Source organism: Lissotriton vulgaris, chromosome 3_1, assembly GCF_964263255.1.
Source record: "Lissotriton vulgaris chromosome 3_1, aLisVul1.2, whole genome shotgun sequence".
NCBI classification, from domain to species: Eukaryota; Metazoa; Chordata; class Amphibia; order Caudata; family Salamandridae; genus Lissotriton; species Lissotriton vulgaris.
The window spans coordinates 713,299,603-713,320,233 of NC_141689.1; positions in this window are offsets into that span (position 1 = coordinate 713,299,603).

A 20,631-nucleotide genomic window follows, 5' to 3' on the forward strand; every position below is an offset into this window, starting at 1 on the left:
ACCCCAGAGGAAGACGCCCTCAGTACTGATCCTCCAGAGCAAACCCAAGAAGGGCCCACTCCGCTCCAAGATCTTCCAGAACTGGCTCAGCGGCGTCAAGAGGGTGGACCCACCCAGGAACAATTCCGGCAGGAGCAGAAGACCTGTCCCTCCCTCGAGGGACTCCGACAGCAAGCACTCGCCCAGAGCGCGGGAGACACCGCAGGGGCCCACTGGATCTATTGGGACAATGACCTACTATACAGCGAGCAAAGAATTGCCGAATTGGGGGCCAGTCGAGTGCTGGTGGTGCCCCTCCGCTTCAGAGACTTCCTTTTGAACTTGGCACACGATGTCCCCCTTGCTGGGCACTTGGGGCAAGACAAAATGTATAACCGCCTGGTAACCCACTTTTACTGGCCCAAAATGCGAAATGACGTCTCCAACCACTGCCGGGCCTGCCCCACCTGCCAGGCAAGCGGGAAGAGCGGCCGAAAAATCAAAGCACCCTTGCAACCATTCCCCGTCGTAACCACCCCGTTCGAACGGGTGGGGATAGACATTGTGGGGCCCCTGGAACCCCGAACAGCACAAGGGCATCGATTCATCCTGGTCCTGGTGGACCACGCCACCCGCTATCCCGAGGCCATTCCTCTTCGGACTGTAACAGCACCAGTGGTAGGCCGAGCCCTAATGGGGATCTTCTCTCGAGTAGGATTCCCCCGGGAAGTCGTCAGCGACAGAGGCACGAACTTTATCTCCAAATATATGAAATCCCTCTGGCAGCAGTGCGGGGTTACGTACCGGTTCACGACCCCTTATCACCCGCAAGGAAACGGACTGCTCGAACGGTTTAACCGCACTCTCAAGGGGATGATCATGGGCCTGGAGGAACCCCTAAGTCGCCAGTGGGACGTGCTGCTCCCGTGCCTCCTCTTCGCCTACCGAGAAGTCCCCCAGAAATCCCTCGGTTTCAGCCCCTTCGAGCTCCTGTACGGACACCCTGTCCGGGGGCCTCTCAGCCTGGTTAAAGAAGAATGGGAAATGGCCTCCCAGAAGACCCCTCCGGACGTGTATAAGTACCTCCTGACCCTCCGCAACCAGACCCGGCGATTCAGGGAACTCGCCAAAGCCAATCTCGAGGCCAGTCAGGAGGACATGAAGAAATGGTACGATCAACATGCCTCCTCCATCGAGTTCGAGCCTGGTCAGCAAGTATGGGTAATGTCTCCCATCGAGCCTTGTGCCTTGCAGGACAAATGGACAGGACCCTTCAAGGTGGTCGAGCGCAAGGGCCCTGTCGCCTATCTAATCGACATGGAGTCCCCCCGGAAACCCCTCCGGGTCCTTCACGCCAACAGACTCAAACCACACTTCGTACGCTCGGACCTCAGCCTACTGATGGCCACAGATAGTGGGGCAGAGGAAGACTCCGAGCCCCTCCCTGACCTACTGAGGACCTGTGAGAAAGATGGCTCGGTGGACGGGGTCCGACTCTCCGATGCCCTGACCCCGGAGCAACGCCAAGACTGTCGGGCCCTCCTGCTGCAATTTGCAAACCTGTTCTCCCTCTTCCCCGGGGTCACCCCCTGGTGCCTTCACGACGTGGACACTGGGGAGTCCCCCTATCCGACACCGGGCGTACCGAGTACCAGATCGGGTGCGCGCCTGCATCCAAGACGAAGTCTCCAAAATGCTCACACTCGGAGTCACGAGCCATCCGACAGCCCCTGGGCAGCCCAGTCGTACTGGTCCCCAAAGCTGCTGCCCCGGGCACCACCCCCGAGCTCCGATTCTGCGTCGACTATCGGGGCCTGATCGCTGTCACCCGAACCGACGCTCACCCCATTCCCCGAGCAGACGAACTGGTTGACCGCATGGGGGCTGCCCGCTACCTGAGCATCTTCGACCTGACAGCGGGCTACTGGCAGATCGGCCTCACCCCCAGAGCCCAAGAACGATCCGCCTTCTCTACCCCGGATGGTCACTACCATTTCAGAGTGATGCCATTCAGCATGAAAAACGCCCCCGCCACTTTCCAACGACTTGTGAACCAGGTACTGGCGGGCCTCGAAGAATTCAGTGCCGCCTACCTGGACGATATCGCTGTGTACAGCCGCCACTGGACAGACCACCTCCACCACCTCCGAGAAGTCCTGCACGCCCTCCAACAGGCCGGCCTCACCATCAAGGCCAGCAAGTGCCAAATTGGCCAGGGGTCCGTGACCTTTCTCGGGCACCAAGTGGGGAGCGGTCTGGTGGCCCCTCTCCAGCTCAAGATCGCTGCCATCCAGTCCTGGCAGCCACCCGTCACCCAAACCGAGGTCCGATCCTTCTTGGGGCTCACTGGATACTACAGACGGTTTGTGAAGGACTATGGCAGCATTGTGGGGCCCCTCATGGAACTCACATCCAAGAAACACCCCAAAACCGTCAACTGGACCCCAGACTGTCAAGCGGCCTTCGAGAAACTGAAGGCCGCCATGTGCACCGCCCCTGTGCTCCAGGCCCCCGACTACAGCCGTGAGTTCATCGTCCAGACGGATGCCTCAGACCATGGCATTGGGGCAGTCCTCTCCCAGCTAAACACCGAGGGAGTCGACCAGCCAGTGGCCTTCATCAGCCGACGCCTGCTGGCCCAAGAGCAGCGCTGGAGCACCATCGAACGGGAGGTCTTTGCAGTGGTGTGGGCCCTCAAGAAGCTCCGGCCCTACCTCTTCGGTACCCGCTTCCGGGTACAAACAGATCATCGACCCCTGCAATGGTTGATGCAGATGCGGGGGGAGAATCCCAAACTGTTGCGATGGTCCATCTCTCTGCAGGGGATGGACTTCACTGTGGAGCATCGTCCAGGCCAGGACCACGCCAACGCGGACGGCCTGTCACGCTTTTTCCGCCTCGACGAGGAGAGTCCCCAAGAGGATGGGTGACTCTCCCCGCCTTCAGCTGGGGGGGACGCATGTTGGACAGGCCTCGTGAAGGGCTCGCTCCCTCCCCGCATGACAGAGCCTGGACACCGGCTCTCCCGGTGCCACCGGAAGAACAACCCCGACGACCCACAGAAGCAACCCGCAACCCGTCCCCTATGGGACGCCTGCTCCCGGACATCTCTGTATCACTGGCCCGGGCCACCGCCAGCACCATTGCCCGGCCCAGCAGCCATCTTGGACACGGCAACACGAGGCCGCGTGGCCTCAGCTCGACCCCAACCCTGGGCCTGGCCAGGCCCCGACATCCCGGCACCACCATCCACCCAGGAGGTGAACGGACCACTTGGCAGGTCAATGGGAGAGAGGAGTGTCGATGGTTCTCCCCCGCCAGGTGCCGATCGCCCCCAGCCTCCCCGGGCGCTGGCTCCACCCCCCTGCTGGGTGTCTGGACTCTCTCATCCCGGATCTCCCGACCTCCAAGAGCGAGGGTCCGGACATCAAAGGAGGCCAGACCTATAACTGGGGCAGCTCCAGAGCAGGAAGGCAGTTGTATCCTGGAGTCGAGAGACACCTAGAAGAACTCATCCTTGACGGACTGCTGGCGCTGCCGCAGCCCTGCCTTGTGAACCATCGTTCTGCCTGCTGGCGCTGCCGCGGCATTCTGCAACCTTCCTCCTCGTCGGGACCTGCTGGCGCTGCCGCGGCCCTCTGCAACCTACATCGTCTTCGGGACCTGCTGGCGCTGCCGCGGCCCTCTGCAACCTACATCGTCCTCGGGACCTGCTGGCGCTGCCGCGGCCCTTTGCAACCTACATCGTCCTCGGGACCTGCTGGCGCTGCAGCGGCCCTTTGCAACCTACATCATCGTCGGGACCTGCTGGCGCTGCCGCGGCCCTCCTCAAGTGAGACTTTCCATCCGAGCCTGCTGGCGCTGCCGCGGCCCGACCTTCCAGAACTCCGAGCTCGAGGATTGTGAGCTATCCAGCAGACCACCTCAATACCAGAAAGACCCCCTTTCCCTTCCAGAGACTAGAATTGAGTGGACCCTCGTGTCCCGATCTCCCTGTACCGTGATATTTGGCTTCGAGAACTGCATATAAAAAGCCTTATCCTTATCTCTGTGTGGTGTCCATCTGTGGGGGGGAAGTTACTTGTCTGTACGATCGCTGGAGACGGCCCTCACCGGAGGCCTCTCCCCTTGTCCTCGGCCGACCCTCCAGGTCCCCGTCTAACACAGGGGCTTCATTGTCGTCCGGACTGTGGTGCTTATCGGCCACTGGCACAGGCCGCAGCGGCGAGCTCTTCGGAACCCTATCCTTTGTGGGTTTATCCTTCTTAGGCCTGGTCAACGCCATGATGCTTCCTCGCCTCCGTTGCCCCTAGGCGATAGTCGGTGCGCCGTCACCTCCTCCCGTCCAGCGCACCAAGGTCGCGGTTGAGTCACGGCACCCGGGGGTTGCTTCGTGTGGCGGTCCCCTCTGTGCGAACAACACAGTCACAGGGCCCAACTCGTATGGGGCTTCTCGCCAATGGTTCCGCGCCGAATCTTCAGGCCCGCCATCTCCTCGTCTCCGCCGTTAGGCCGGGGCGTCTCGGCGCAAGCCCTGGCGGGAGGGGCTCAACTGTGGGCCCAGGGCCCTCTTTGGTAGGCCGGGCCCGGGGTAGCACGCTGTCCAGGGGTCCACCAAGTTTGTGGCGCGCTGTGGTCGCAGGCTACTCTCACCGCATGGCCGCCCACCAGGGTCACCTCGCCGGCATTTTAGGCGCCAGTCGCTCTCTCTTCGTGGGTCTCGGGGGCAGGCATGTCTTTCTTTCGGGGCCGAGCCCTGACCCCCAGGTTCATGGGGCTGCGGACATGCAGTGCGGGGCCCCCTGAGCTCGTCCCGCTCCCCACGCGGTGGTCCGCTTACCCGGCTCCTCGGGATCTGTTCGATATCCCCCGGTGTTAATCCGGGCAGCACCGCCTGGCCGCACCACTCGCGGACCGGGAAAACGTGAGTGCACTAGCACTCTCAGCACCCCCGGCAGCAGCCCGCTAGCTTCCAGAGCGGCATCGCGTTGTCTGTCAGCTCTCAGCACGGGCCTTCTTGATTCCGGCCTTTCGCGCCGGGGACTCCAGCAGCAGCCCGCCGGAAGCAGGCTCTGGCAACACAAGGCGCAACACCCCGGTCGCGCGCCGATGGAAGGCCGCGCCCAGTAAGCCGAACTCGTTGCCTTCAAACAGCCGCTCGCTTCGCGGAGAACCTCCAGGCAGTGTCCGGGCGCCCGGCAACGGCCGCGGACCTCGGACAGGGAGCTCTGCAGGGCTAAAAACAATGCTGTAGATAAAGCGGCGACGGAGGGACCGAGCAAGAAGTCTTACTCCGCCGCCATCTTGGCCACGCCCCCCCATGTCTCCACTTTAAAGCATGTAATTCCAGACTTTAGTTGATGTCTTCTACCGCAGGGAGACTGGCTGTCAAGTAGACGCCTTCCCTGATTGCACAGTAGTACTCTGCAGAGCAGTCCCATTTTTTGTCATAGCGGACTTGGAACTGGAACTGGGGTGGTTTGGGTCCCACTTTTATATACAGCTTCCGGACAGAGCCGGTTGATCCACCGTCTGAAACTTTACAGCTGGTTTGAGGCGGTTCTTCTCTCTCTTTTAAGGTTTCGACCTGGCCGTAGCACCTGGGAAGCAGGTGCTCTTCCCAGGGCGAAATCTTATGATCCTACACTATGGGGCTTAGTCCCGCCTCTGTCTTCCATTGGCTAGCTCCATAAATGGAGGCTAGCCATTGGAAGAGATTGGCTGTCAATCATGCTTTCCCCCTGAAAACGCGATTCGGGGGCGTTTCTGGGTCTTTTTTTAAGCCCCGCCCCTTGTTGCTGTGTGTCCCGGGCCGCGCTGTGATTGGCTGCCGGCCGGGACACCCCTGTGACGTCATTCCCCGGGCCGCGCTGTGATTGGCTGCCGGCCCGGGACCTGACTTGTCTTATATTCAACTAATTTGTGCCGCGAAGGCTTGTTTTTTTTCTCAGCAATGCGGCCGCCATTTTTTCGTGGAGCTGGGGCTGAGCGGATGCTCGAGATGTTCCGTTCTCCCCAGGAAACGCGGTGAGTCTGCACCCCCCCTCGCGCTTTGTTCCCCCCGTGAAAGGAGGGATGCTGGATCTCCCGCCCCCCACCCGCTGTCCGTGTGCCCGTTCCGCCCCCCCTCCCGCTGTCCGTTTGTCCGCCTCCCTACGCTCAGCATTACGGGGGCAGCCAGGGTGGCTCGCCCTTGCAGTGGGTTCTTTCTTTCACGCTACGGCAAATTCAACAACAGCCAATTTCTCAGGTAGAAACTCCAGCCCTTCAGGCCAGCCGTCCCTCGGTGACAGTCACACTATTCAGCTCACCAGAGAGGCACGAGCAGCCCAACAGTACCGCTTATGGGCAGACTCTAAGTTGAGCGTTTCTTTGGACATGAAGCTTGCAAGGCCATGACAGAAACAGTCTCTTCAGCTGTGAAAGGCGCTATGCAAGCCCCTCCCTGGCGCAGGAGGGGGTTTGTCTGTATCCCCCATGTGCCATCAATGTCTTACATCCAATCAGTGCTGTATTTCGTGCGACTGGGCCAGCAGGGCACATGAAGCACCAGCCAATAATTAATTAAGGGGCCCGAGGGGCAATCCCCTATCTTCAGTAGTCCTGGTTTAGCTTGTGTGCGTCTTCCGTGGCCTTCCTCCTATCAGGGCGACGTACCGGTCCCCAGTCGCGTCAATAAACTCTGCATCCTCCCACTAGCCAGCCACAACCCAATCGAAAGCTTCTGCCTCTCTTTGCAGAGGTTGGGGGTATTCCTAAAAACAGTGGGCCAGGCAGCACTGCAGCCTCCTTGTCTTAGGCCGTCTGATGGGAATCAGGCAACTGCCACGCAGCCCAAACAGCTCTGTTGCAACCCTCCCACCCCCGAGTGGCACCCTTACTCACCACTCTCTCTTAGCATGTGAGGGGGGGTCCTTTAGGACTCCCCAGGGCCCCTCAGTGAGCAGACGCAAGCACTTTGTCGATCTGGCCCTATTGGCCTCTCTCGGTGTGGCCAGGGCCTACCAGTCCCTTAGCCACCAATTTACCTCTCCTCCAGCTGCTGTCGCCGCCAAAGTGCCGCTGCCTACCTTGTGGATTAGTTGGCGGAGGCAGATGGTGTTTCTGGCTGCAGAGAGCTCCAAGCAGCAGAGCTTCAGCCAAATGCATCTGCCATCTGGTGGAGCCATGCCTAGCCCCAACCAGGGCAATACTTGAGGCCTGAGGTTTTTGGATCAGCCTGAGATCTTCATCTTTGGGACTACGTAAGTTAGAGAGATCAAATTAACAACCTTATATGCCAGGCATCCTGTTTTAATCTCAGGGGGGGGGGCACCAGCACCAGCACAGCGCCTGGAAGGCCCTCTCGCACCCCACGTCCACGCCAGGATCATGTGCACACGGAGCCCGACCGCGGGGGGCATGTGACGCCCCGGATTGCTGTGCAGCCACTTTTATTTTCTTTGCCATTTTCACTATTTTTTTTATCCCGTTCCCGCCCCCCCTCCCGCTGTCCGTGTGCCCGTTAACCCGCCCCCCTCCCGCTGTCCGTTTGCCCATTCCCGCCCCCCCGCTGTCCGTGTGCCCGTGCTTAATGCTTGTTTAGCCATTATTGTTTGAATTAGCGAAATGTTGCTATCTTTTTGATCACAATGCAGCCTCTTTCATTTGATGCCCCAATCTACATAGTTGCACTTATTTGTACCTAATATCTCCAGAACATGTTCTATCAATGCTACTTCCTATAATGTCTTTATGCTTGTGCCATTTATTGTCTTTGGCGCTTTACAGCGCTCGGCTGGATAAGTAGAATTTCCGCACCTCCATTCATGAATGCAGAGCTACTCATCCTCTGTCCATCAACTAGCACTAATACCTGCAATTACCCATCTCATCCACACGGACAGCCCACGCACTACCCCTCATCTCACGGCATCTCCTTCATGACGGGAGTTTAAACACCCAACTTCCCCATCCGCTTTCTGCTGTCACCATCCCCTGCAGTTTGGCTTCTGCTGTATTATGTGTTAGGAGGTTGTCTACCATCACGGGCGTGTCTGCAGCGTGGATTTATTTATCTGCGAGAGGTGTCTTTTTTCTTTCACAGATTATTTCCGCAGGATCGGGGCACTTCTTTGCAGCATGGCATGTGTTTGAGATAATTAAATTGGTGTCGCCATCACTAGTACACTAGTATGCAAATGCAGTGTAATAAGAATGAGGTCACAGGTGAGTGAGAGGTCCATTGCCCCCCCACAATAGAGTCTTTTAAATACTCCACGGAGTCCTACTGGGTTATGTTACCTTGCTTAGGGCTCTTGCACTATTATTATGCCTCTGGATGGCTGTATCTGTGTGAATATGCATGGTTATGTATGCGTGTGTATCCAGCAAGGAGACTATTCATGTTGGGAGCTCAGGCAGTGTATATAGGGTATTTCTCTGAATGCATGTATGTGTGTGTCGTGCAGGATGAATGTGTGGCTGTTGTGGGTATGTTTGCGCCTGAAGAATGTGTGCAATAAACTCCAGAACACAGCGGCACGGAAGGTTACACACCAGGAGGACACAGGGGATACGCTGGAATCCAGACCATGGAGTAAATGCTAGAATCCATAATCCGGAACATACACCAGAGCACACTATATATATACACACCTAAACAGAGAGGTGCAGACTCCGGAAGAAACTAAGCACAGAGTTTTTATATTTAGTGCATTTTTATATAGCGAGGACGTTACCCAAAGGTGTCAGAGCGCTGTACTATAGGACTAGTTACTTTACATGAGAATCGTGTTACTCAATAGAACGTTAAAAAAAATAAACAGGAGACTAAAAAAGGTAGGGTACTCGCAGTGTGGGGGGGCTTGCAGTGTGGGGGGGGCTTGCAGTATGTGTGGGGGGGCTCGCAGTGTGTGTGGGGGGGCTCGCAGTGTGTGGGGGAGGCTCAGTGTGTGTGGGGGGCTCTGTGTGGGTGTGTGGGGGGGCTCGCAGTGTGTTGGGGGGCTCTGTGTGGGTGTGTGGGGGGGCTCTGTGTGGGTGTGTGGGGGGCTCTGTGTGGGTGTGTGTGGGGGGCTCTGTGTGGGTGTGTGTGGGGGGACTCTGTGTGGGTGTGTGTGGGGGGCTCTGTGTGGGTGTGTGTGGGGGGGGCTCTGTGTGTGTGTGGGGGGCTCTGTGTGGGGGGGCTCTCTGTGGGTGTGTGTGTGTGGCATTTGAGAGAGATTAAGCTATTGACATTGTAAATGACAAACCATTTATTTATCTGTTTTCAAAACCAACACATAAATAAAAACTTTGTCATTTACAATGCCAATAGCTCTAACTTTTGTAAAGGCGAAACCGTTGCATTGTAAATGCTTGTTTATTTATTTTTATTATGTAGATTCACAGGGTAATCAATAATACATTGAGAAACTAATCACTAATTGATCAACAATGTACATCATTAATTGAGGCATTGGGTTCATATGGACATTGATCTAGATTTTTACTCCAGACATACATATAAATGCATCTTAAAAGAACAATGTTAAACCATTTCAACAGATTGCAGATATGCCTAAAAATAAGTATCTTAGGGACGTGGCCAAGATGGGGGAGAGCTGAGACATGGTTTGTCTTCGCTCCTGCACCCGCCGACTTTCAGCACCAGCCATCGGCCTTGATCAGCACTAGGAACAGCTGTTGTGCTTCCTACCGCACCCAGGAACAACAGACGACCTACCAGGCGATCACCGGGATCCCTCGATCATGTTTGCGGCTGCAAGCCCGGGCCCGTCTTAGGCCTCGGGAGTGGTGTCGACGGCGGCCAGCGCCTCTCAAGGGACGAGACCGCGGCCCTGAGCTCCAGCTGGAGGAGCACTCTGCCCCGCCCGAGACGTCCACAGAAGCAGCAGCACTCCCTCTACGCCAATTGGAGATCCCGGCGAGCTGGCACGGAGGCCCTTCAGCGAGCCTGACAGACGTTGTCGGTCTCCAAGGGAGCTGTGGTGCTACTGTCGTGCGAGGGGGCTCATTGGGAGGTGCTCGAAGCTTTAACACTGCAGGAAGACCCTTCGGAGCTTGGGTGGTGAGTACTGGCGATATCCTGCACCCTGTCATCCAGGACCAGGCCCAGCCCAGGGGGCTGGCTGGCCCTCAACATGACGCAGCGAGTGAAAGCGGATTGATCACGCACTGGGCGCCATCTTAGACGACACCTCACCCACTTGTAGGATTGCTATGCAAGGCATCCTCCGTGAAGAGGTGTAGATGGCGCAAATTGGGACGGTCGATCGGGAGGCATTTCGGCCTCCGGCCCTGTAGTCCTCGTCAGCGGCCTACCTTGGTGAGCTGTGCTGCATCCTTGTGGCTCCCACATTGGACTAGGCCTTGAGGCTGACAACCACAAAACTCTGTTACCCCAGGTGAAATTGGCACGGCGCCTCGGAGGGACGTAGCTGAGGCCGGCCCCTGCGGCCACTACAGGTGGGACTTTTTCATAGTGGGCTACCTAGGAGGTACCAGCTAGACCGACTGCAACGATGCAGCTCCTGAGCGACGTTGGTGCAAGTTCGCTAATTGCCCAGTATAGTTTGGACACTGTCCACCTGCTTGTGCGACCTAGGCCTCATTTCAACAACGAGACAGCGGTTCTGCCTCTTTCTCACTTTTGTCCTTACACGCTGAATCTCCTCCCGGTGCATGCACTTGGGCGGCCCTCAAGATTTCTTCCTGGTTGCCCCGGGACACCCCCAGCACCATTTGGCGAGGACCCTTGCCAGCCGTCACGGTCTGTGCACGGGGGACAGGTCTGATTTACCGGACCGCTTGACATGACATTTAATGGGCCCTTTTCCTCCCCTCTTGCGGCCGTCACAGTTAGAGCAGCCGAGACCCTGAATATGACATTGGCCAGGGGTAGGAAGGATAAGTCTACTACTAGAGAAAAAATCTAGCTGAAAGACCTGTTCGCCAAAGCACAAGTTGGGGGCCCGGCGATTCGGATCGACTGAGCCCAACATCGCAGATGGCGGCCTCGACGGAGGCACCAGTGACGCAGGCGTTTCTGGAATCTCTTTTTGCCAAACTGCGGCAGGACCTCCAAACTTTGAAGCGCGATCTCACAGCGGAACTTAAAGATATCCACAAGGATGTGGATGACATAGGGGAAAGAGTGGCGACCCTGGCGGACAAGAGTGACTCCCGAGACACTGAGATGGCGGCACTACAACAGAACGTACTCCGCATTCACGAACAACAGGTGGATGCGCAGTCTCACTTAGGGGCCCTAGAGAACCGCTCCCGACGCCATAACATCAGGATCCGAGGAGTGGACACCAATGAGGAAGCAGGGGACATTTTTGCCGAAGTGCGAGAACTCTTCAACCACATCCTAGGCAACCCCTTGGACACTCCCCTGAAGTTAGACCGCCTCACAGGGTGGGTCCACCCAGGGCAGTGACAGCACACCCGCTGACATACTGGTGTGTGTCCAGGACTTCCACACTAAGGAAGAGATCTTGTGCAAAGCTTGCTCACTACAACAAATCACCTTTCGCAACCAGACGCCCAGTCTGTACCAGGATCTTTCAGCAATATCAAGAAACACAGAAACTTCAGGCCTGTTAGACGGGGACCTGGAGGGTCGGCCGAAGACAAGGGGAGAGGTCTCCGGGGAGAGCCGTCTCCTAGCGATAGTACAGACGAGTAACTTCCCCCCCACAGATGGACACCACACAAGGATGAGGTTAACGTTTTTATATATAGTTTCTTGAAGCAAGGTATTACGATACAACGAGATCAGGACACGAGGATCCTCTCAATTCTAGTCTCTGTAAGGGAAAGGGGGTAGCGGGACAGTCTTGTTACCAATCTGGTATTGAGATGGAGTGATGGGTAGCTCACAATCCTCGAGCTCGGCGTTCTAGATGGTCGGGCCGCGGCAGCGCCAGCAGGTCCCGAGGAGGTCGTAGGTGGTAATGGGCCACGGCAGCGCCAGCAGGTCCCGACGAGGATGAAGGTTGCAACGGGCCGCGGCAGCGCCAGCAGGTCCCGACGAAGATGGAGGTTGCAAAGGGGGCCGCGGCAGCGCCAGCAGGTCCCGACGACGAGGAAGGTTGCAGAAGTCCGCGGCAGTGCCAGCAGGCAGGACGATGGTTCACAAGGCAGGGCTGCGGCAGCGCCAGCAGTCCGTCAAGGATGAGTTCTTCACGGTGTCTCTCGACTCCAGGATACAACTGCCTTCCTGCTCTGGAGCTGCCCCAGTTATAGGTCTGGCGCCCTTTGATGTCCGGACCCTCGCACTTGGAGGTCGGGAGGTCCGGGATGAGGGAGTCCAGACACCCAGCAGGGGGGTGGAGCCAGCACCCGGGGAGGCTGGGGCGATCGGCACCTGGCGGGGGAGAGCCATCAACTCTCCTCTCTCCCATTGACCTGCCAAGTGGTCCGTTCACCTCCTGGGTGGATGGTGGTGCCGGGCTGTCGGGGCCTGGCCAGGCCCAGGGTTGGGGTCGAGCTGAGGCCATGCGGCCTCGTGGTGCAGTGTCCAAGATGGCGGCTGGGCCCGGGCAATGGTGCTGACGACGGCCCCGGCCAGTGATACAGAGATGTCCGGGAGCAGGCGTCCCATAGGGGACGGGTTACGGGTTGCTTCTGTGGGTCGTTGCGGTTTTCCTTCGGGTAGCACCTGGAGGGCCGGTGTCCGGGCTCTGTTATGGGGGGAGGAAGCGAGCCCTTCCTGGGGCCTGTCCAACATGCGTCCCCCCAGCTGAAGGCGGGGAGAGTCACCCATCCTCTTGGGGACTCTCCTCGTCGAGGCGGAAGAAGCGGGACAGGCCATCTGCGTTGGCGTGGTCCTGGCCAGGGCGATGCTCCACAGTGAAGTCCATCCCCTGCAGGGAGATGGACCATCGCAACAGTTTGGGATTCTCCCCCCGCATCTGCATCAACCATTGCAGGGGGCGATGATCGGTCTGTACCCGAAAGTGGGTACCGAAGAGGTAGGGCCGGAGCTTCTTGAGGGCCCACACTACTGCAAAGGCCTCCCGCTCGATGGTACTCCAGCGCTGTTCTCGGGCTAGCAGGCGTCGGCTGATGAAGGCCACTGGCTGGTGGACTCCCTCGGAGTTTAGTTGGGAGAGGACGGCCCCAATGCCATGGTCGAGGCATCAGTCTGGACGATGAACTCACGGCTGTAGTCGGGGGCCTGGAGCACAGGGGCTGTGCACATGGCGGCCTTCAGTTTCTCGAAGGCCGCTTGACAGTCTGGGGTCCAGTTGATTGTTTTTGGGTGTTTCTTGGATGTGAGTTCCGTGAGGGGCCCCACAATGCTGCCATAGTCCTTCACAAACAGCCGGTAGTATCCGGTGAGCCCCAAGAAGGCTCGGACCTCGGTTTGGGTGATGGGGGGTTGCCAGGACTGGATGGCAGCGATCTTGAGCTGGAGAGGGGCCACCAGACCGCTCCCCACTTGGTGTCCGAGGTAGGTCACGGACCCCTGGCCGATTTGGCACTTGCTGGCCGTGATTGTGAGGCCGGCCCGTTGGAGGGCCTGCAGGACCTCTCGGAGGTGGTGGAGGTGGTCTGACCAGTGGCGGCTGTATACCGCTATATCGTCCAGGTAGGCGGCGCTGAAGTCTTCGAGGCCCGCCAATACCTGGTTCACCAGTCGTTGGAAAGTGGCTGGAGCGTTTTTCATGCCGAATGGCATCACTTTGAAATGGTAGTGTCCATCCGGGGTGGAGAAAGCGGATCGTTCTTGGGCCCTGGGGGTGAGGCCGATCTGCCAGTAGCCCGCTGTCAGGTCGAAGATGCTCAGGTAGCGGGCAGCCCCCATGCGGTCAACCAGTTCATCTGCTCGTGGAATGGGATGAGCGTCGGTTCGGGTGACAGCGTTCAGACCCCGATAGTCGACGCAGAATCGGAGCTCGGGGGTGGTGCCCGGGGCAGCAGCTTTGGGGACCAGTACGACTGGACTGGCCCAGGGGCTGTCTGAGGGCTCGATGACTCCGAGTGTGAGCATTTTGGAGACTTCGTCTTGGATGCAGGTGCGCACCCGATCTGGCACTCGGTAGGCTCGGTGTCGGATAGGGGGACTGTCCCCGGTGTCCACGTCGTGAAGACACCAGGGGGTGACCCCGGGGGTGAGGGAGAACAGATTTTCGAAGCGTAGCAGGAGGGCCCGACAGTCTTGGCGCTGCTCCGGGCTCAGGGCATCGAAGAATCGGACCCCGTCCACCGAACCATCTTTCTCACGGGTCCTCAGTAGGTCAGGGAGGGGCTCAGAGTCTTCTTCCGCCCCACTGTCGGTAGCCATCAGGAGGCTGAGCTCCGAGCGCACGAAGTGTGGTTTGAGTCTATTGGCGTGGAGGACCCGGACGGGGTTCCGGGGGGATTCCATGTCGATGAGATAGGTGACGGGGCCCTTGCGCTCGACCACCTTGAAGGGTCCTGTCCATTTGTCCTGCAAGGCACAAGGCTCGAGGGGGGACATCACCCATACCTGCTGACCAGACTCGAACTCGATGGAGGAGGCATGTTGATCGTACCATTTCTTCATGCCCTCCTGACTGGCCTCAAGATTGGCTTTAGCGATCTCCCTGAATCGCCTGGTCTGATTGCGGAGGGTCAGGAGGTACTTATAAGCGTCTGGCGGGGTCTTCAGAGGGGCCATTTCCCATTCTTCTTTAACCAGGCTGAGGGGCCCTCGGACCGGGTGTCCATACAGGAGCTCGAAGGGGCTGAAGCCGAGGGACTTCTGGGGGACTTCTCGGTAGGCGAAGAGGAGGCACTGGAGTAGCACGTCCCACTGGCGGCGTAGGGGTTCCTCCAGCCCCATGATCATCCCCTTGAGAGTGCGGTTAAACCGCTCGACCAGTCCGTTTCCTTGCGGGTGATAGGGGGTTGTGAATCGGTACGTGACTCCGCACTGCTGCCAGAGGGATTTCATATATTTGGAAATAAAGTTCGTGCCCCTGTCGCTGACGACTTCCCGGGGGAAGCCCACTCGAGAGAAGATCCCCATTAAGGCTCGGCCTACCACTGGTGCTGTCACCGTTCGAAGGGGGATGGCCTCGGGATAGCGGGTGGCGTGGTCCACCAGGACCAGGATGAATCGATGCCCTTGTGCTGTTCTGGGGTCCAGGGGCCCCACAATGTCTATTCCCACCCTCTCGAACGGGGTGGTGACGACGGGGAAGGGTTGCAGGGGGGCCTTGATTTTTCGACCGCTCTTCCCGCTGGCCTGGCAGGTGGGGCAGGCCCGGCAGTGGTTGGAGACATCATTTCGCATTTTGGGCCAGTAAAAGTGGGTTACCAGGCGGTTGTACGTTTTGTCTTGCCCCAAGTGCCCAGCCAGGGGGACATCGTGTGCCAAGTTCAAAAGGAAGTCTCTGAAGCGGAGGGGCACCACCAGCACCCGACTGGCCCCCAATTCTGCGATTCTTTGTTCGCTGTACAGTAGGTCATTGTCCCAATAGATCCAGTGGGCCCCTACGGTGTCTCCCGCGCTCTGGGCGAGTGCTTGCTGTCGGAGTCCCTCGAGGGAAGGACAGGTCTTTTGCTCCTGCCGGAATTGTTCCTGGGTGGGTCCCCCCTCTTGACGCCACTGAGCCAGTTCTGGAAGGTCTTGCGGCTGAGCGGGCCCTTCTTGGGTTTGTTCTGGGGGATCAGTACGGACGGTGTCCTCCTCTGGAGTGATCGGGGGAGGAGGTACTGGCCATTTCGGGTTCTTCGGGTCTGGGGATGGCGCGGGCGGCCATGGACCGGGTTGTTACGCACGCCCAGTCCGGGAGGCCCAACATCCCCAGGTGCTCTCTTCTTTCAACGGCCGCCCACGGGGAACTCTCGAGATCGTTTCCCAGGAGGCAGTCCACGGGGGCATCATCGCGGACAGTCACTTTTAGCATGCCGGACACTCCTCCCCATTCGAAGGGGACGCAGGCCATCCGACACAGGCTCTCGGAATTGTCGGCCGATCGGACGGGGCAAAGGACGTTTGGCAGGATTTGTTCCGGGGTCACCAGATGACAGCGGACGGCCGTCACACTGGCCCCAGTGTCACGCAGGGCTTCGGCCTTGCGCCCATTTATGTTCACCCACTGGATGTACTTTCTGGTGTTGGCGGGTAGGGGAGCCCGCGGAATCATGTCTCTTCCCCCTAGGCAGGCCAAGACCATGGCGGCGGGTTCCCACTCGGGCTGCTCCTGCTCGTACTCTTCATGCTCTTCGGAGATTTGCTCCTCCCCTAGGGCGGCGGCCGCGACCTGGCGGAGCCCGGGAGTCTTGTTTCTTGGGGCAGTTCGGGTCGCTGGCATAGTGGCCGACTCGCTGGCACCGGTGGCAAGTAACGTTGGCCCGGAAACCTGGGCGCATCGGTGGGTTCCCCCGACCGGCCGGGGGCGGGGTGTTGTTGGCGGGAGCTGCCGGGACGGCCTCTCTGCCCCGGCCCTGGCCTCCTCCTCCTCGGGGACGATGGTGACCTTGGTTGGTTCTGTTCTGCTCGTTTGGCCCACTCCGGGCCACTCGGGTGCTTTCCCATCGGTCAGCTTCAGCGGCGAGCTGCCGAGGTTCAGTCAATTTACTGTCGAGGAGGTGCTGCCTGAGCTCGACGAAGCAGTTGTTGGAGAGGTGCTCCCACACAATGAGGTTAAAGAGTTGTTCGTAGGTGGTTACGTGGCTACCCTTGATCCATCCCTCGAAGGCTCGGCTGAAATAGTTCACATACTCTACCCAAGTTGTACCCGGGATCCGTGTGCAGTCGCGGAACCTCTGGCGGTACATCTCGGGCGTGAGCTCATATCGAGTGAGGAGGGCAGCCTTCATGTGGTCATAGGACGTCATCTGATGGTCCGGGAGCTGTAGCAGGGCATCTCGGCCTTCATTGACGAACCTCCCCCATAGACCGGCTCCCCAGTCACTTCGATCGATCCGGTGGGAGGTCATGGCGATCTCGTAGGCCTTGAACCACTGTTGTATGTCGTCGTTCCGAAAATATTCTCGGACGACATCCTTGGGGATGTGGACCTTTTGTTCTGTAGTGCCTGGGGTGCGCGGTTGCTCGGGCACCCCCAGTTCTTTGTTCTGTTTCCGCATTTCTATCTCTGCTAGCTTGCGCTCCTGTTCGTATGCCAGTCTTTTTTCTTCGAGTTCTCTCTGTCTTTGCCTTTCTTCCCGCTCTTCCCGGAGCCGTAAGTGTTCTAAGGTTATCTTTTGTTTCGCCAGTTTCAGCTCTCCTCCAACCGGAGCCGTGCCAACTCTAATTTGTGTAGTCTGCTTTTTTCTCGTTCTTGGATCTCTTCCCGGGAGATACCCGTTCTCCTTTCTTCGGTCGGGGTGGAGTTTGTCTCTGGTGCTTCGACGTTTTGGTTCCGGGGTTCGGCTGCACCTGTTTCTGCCCAAGATTCTAGGGCGTGTTTGAAGTCCTCTTTCGTGCTCAGGCTGGTGGTAGCAATGCCTAGTTCTATGCAAAATTGTTTTAGCTCTCGATGGCTGTACTCTTCTAATTTCTCCATCGGGAATTTATCTGTGGATCCGCTCTCTTTGGTTGTCATCGTGGTTTAGTCATGGGGTGAGTAACTCTCTGTACGATTACGCGTTGATTCAGATCACGCCGCTGGCCACCAATGTTAGACGGGGACCTGGAGGGTCGGCCGAGGACAAGGGGAGAGGTCTCCGGGGAGAGCCGTCTCCTAGCAATCGTACAGACGAGTAACTTCCCCCCCACAGATGGACACCACACAAGGATGAGGTTAACGTTTTTATATATAGTTTCTTGAAGCAAGGTATTACGATACAACGAGATCAGGACACGAGGATCCTCTCAATTCTAGTCTCTGTAAGGGAAAGGGGGTAGCGGGACAGTCTTGTTACCAATCTGGTATTGAGATGGAGTGATGGGTAGCTCACAATCCTCGAGCTCGGCGTTCTAGATGGTCGGGTCGCGGCAGCGCCAGCAGGTCCCGAGGAGGTCGTAGGTGGTAATGGGCCGCGGCAGCGCCAGCAGGTCCCGACAAGGATGAAGGTTGCAACGGGCCGCGGCAGCGCCAGCAGGTCCCGACGAAGATGGAGGTTGCAAAGGGGGCCGCGGCAGCGCCAGCAGGTCCCGACGACGAGGAAGGTTGCAGAAGTCCGCGGCAGCGCCACCAGGCAGGACGATGGTTCACAAGGCAGGGCTGCGGCAGCGCCAGCAGTCCGTCAAGGATGAGTTCTTCACGGTGTCTCTCGACTCCAGGATACAACTGCCTTCCTGCTCTGGAGCTGCCCCAGTTATAGGTCTGGTGCCCTTTGATGTCCGGACCCTCGCACTTGGAGGTCGGGAGGTCCGGGATGAGGGAGTCCAGATACCCAGCAGGGGGGTGGAGCCAGCGCCCGGGGAGGCTGGGGCGATCGGCACCTGGTGGGGGAGAGCCATCAACGCTCCTCTCTCCCATTGACCTGCCAAGTGGTCCGTTCACCTCCTGGGTGGATGGTGGTGCCGGGCTGTCGGGGCCTGGCCAGGCCCAGGGTTGTGGTCGAGCTGAGGCCATGCGGCCTCGTGGTGCAATGTCCAAGATGGCGGCTGGGCCCGGGCAATGGTGCTGACGACGGCCCGGGCCAGTGATACAGAGATGTCCAGGAGCAGGCATCCCGTAGGGGACGGGTTACGGGTCGCTTCTGTGGGTCGTTGGGGTTTTCCTTCGGGTAGCACCTGGAGGGCCGGTGTCCGGGCTCTGTTATGCGGGGAGGGAGCGAGCCCTTCCTGGGGCCTGTCCAACAAGGCCCATCACAGAAGTCCTCCATCAACGCAACATCCCCTACTCCTGGGGATACCCGTCCTGCCTAGTGTTCTAACACAATGGCAAACTTTTCCAACTCTACTCTTTGTCTGAAGCCAGCAAGCTCCTGGGGATCACTCTCCCGGAGGATACGGATGATATGGGTCACTTAGACCAAGGATCCAATGACGGCAGACCGCAGTGGAGACAGCAGAGAAGATGGCGTTGTGACCGTCGACCGGACCCTACAGTGATCAAGATGGAGCAACAAGCTGCTCTGGAGGCCTTGCCGGGCATTGGCCAAGGCATCCACTGAATGACCTATCCTGGTTATTTTGATGTATCCTTTCTTTAACATACTTGGGGTGGAGGGGGAAGGAAGAAGAGCTGATAATGGCTACCTGATCGCCCAACAGACTTCTCTGTTCATCCCTGGACGATGGTCTATGTTCGAACACTGAACTATTTGTTGCGCCTATTTTTTATTTTTCCTTTTTTAAAGTCAGGGTTTTCTTCCATTCTTTGCACTCTTTACCCTCTTTCCTTTCTTTTCAGCACAGTTTCCTTTGGCCCATAGGGCGCTCCTGCCTCTTAGTCGAATGGCCGCTACTCTGTATAACTATTTCCCAGCTAGCCCGGGGTCCTGGCAATGCAGGGACTCTTGAGTGGTGCCCTTACCATTCCCAGGTCTGAATGCTGCCTCCCTCAATTAAGATACTGTAATGGCAGAGTTTTTGGCTTTATTTAGCAGTGATATAGATCATTAATCTTGCTCGCATCTAGTATAGGTATTCTTAGCCTGTGTTGGCCCTTTTAAGCCCTTTTTCCAGACCTAGAAGAGGATAGCTGCTTAATATGCCTTTATTCTTGACTTTAACCTGTCTATTGCCTATTGGCTTTGACATATTAGACACATTGGTATGGTTTATGTAGGTATTCTGCATCCCTTTCAGGCCTACAGGCCTAGAGCTAGAGGGACTCCATCTTGATGAAGCTGAGAGGCTTTTCAGGGCAAAGGCAAAGTTTATAGTTATAACTGTTGTTCGCCCTAAGCGGACCGGAGAGAACCGGCCAGAGCTGAATCTAATCAGGAATTGTTCCCGGGCTCAGGTCTCTAGACGAAACAAGCAGACTGGTCACTGTGGGAGCGTCTAGCGCAAGGAGCCTGGTGCATGGGATTGGTGGGAGGAAGCTGCTGGCTGGAACTTTCCATGAGGAAACAGCATTCTATATCAGTGAAGTGCAGAGGCGGAGTCAGTCAGTCAAGCAGAGAGGGAGTCGAGTAGAGTTGCAGTCGAGTGAAGGTGGCGAAGCCAGAGGGTCGTGTTAAGGTGGAGGAGTGGAAAGCAGTGGAGTGGAGTTGGCAGAGAGAGAGGGTTCAAGCTGGAGAAGAGCTGAGTTGAATAGTGAGCTGGAACTGAAGGAAGCAGTCAGAAGCAGTTGCTTATCAGGAGGAGGTGTGAATAGCTGGAGTCTGAAGTAATGCCTTTTAGAAGAGACGGAGGAGAGATCGTGGACTAACCTATGGGAGCAGATGGAGTTAATTGGACATTGGCGCAGAGACAGAGTGAATAAGCTAGTGGAATGAACGGTGATCAGAGCGGCAGGAACCATTAAGATTGAAGCTGGAAGGTGGAGACAGTTCGCGTGGGGGAGAGGAGTCCAGAGACAGAGTGATCAGCGCAGAGGTGTACCCAAGAGTGCAGGAGAGAGAGAGGGAGTCTGAGATGAGCCAAAGCACAGACGAGAGAGGAACCCAGATGACAGCTAGAACAAGACTACACACTAATAAGGGGAAGGCGTTCCTGTTATATTAATTTACTTCACACTTGCATCTTAATCTTATCTTTATTCCCTAGGCTTTTGCATTGCTAATCTTTTCTCTTTCAGCGGTGTGTTCTACCTATAGTCTTTGTCAGATCTGTGTAGATGTTTATAT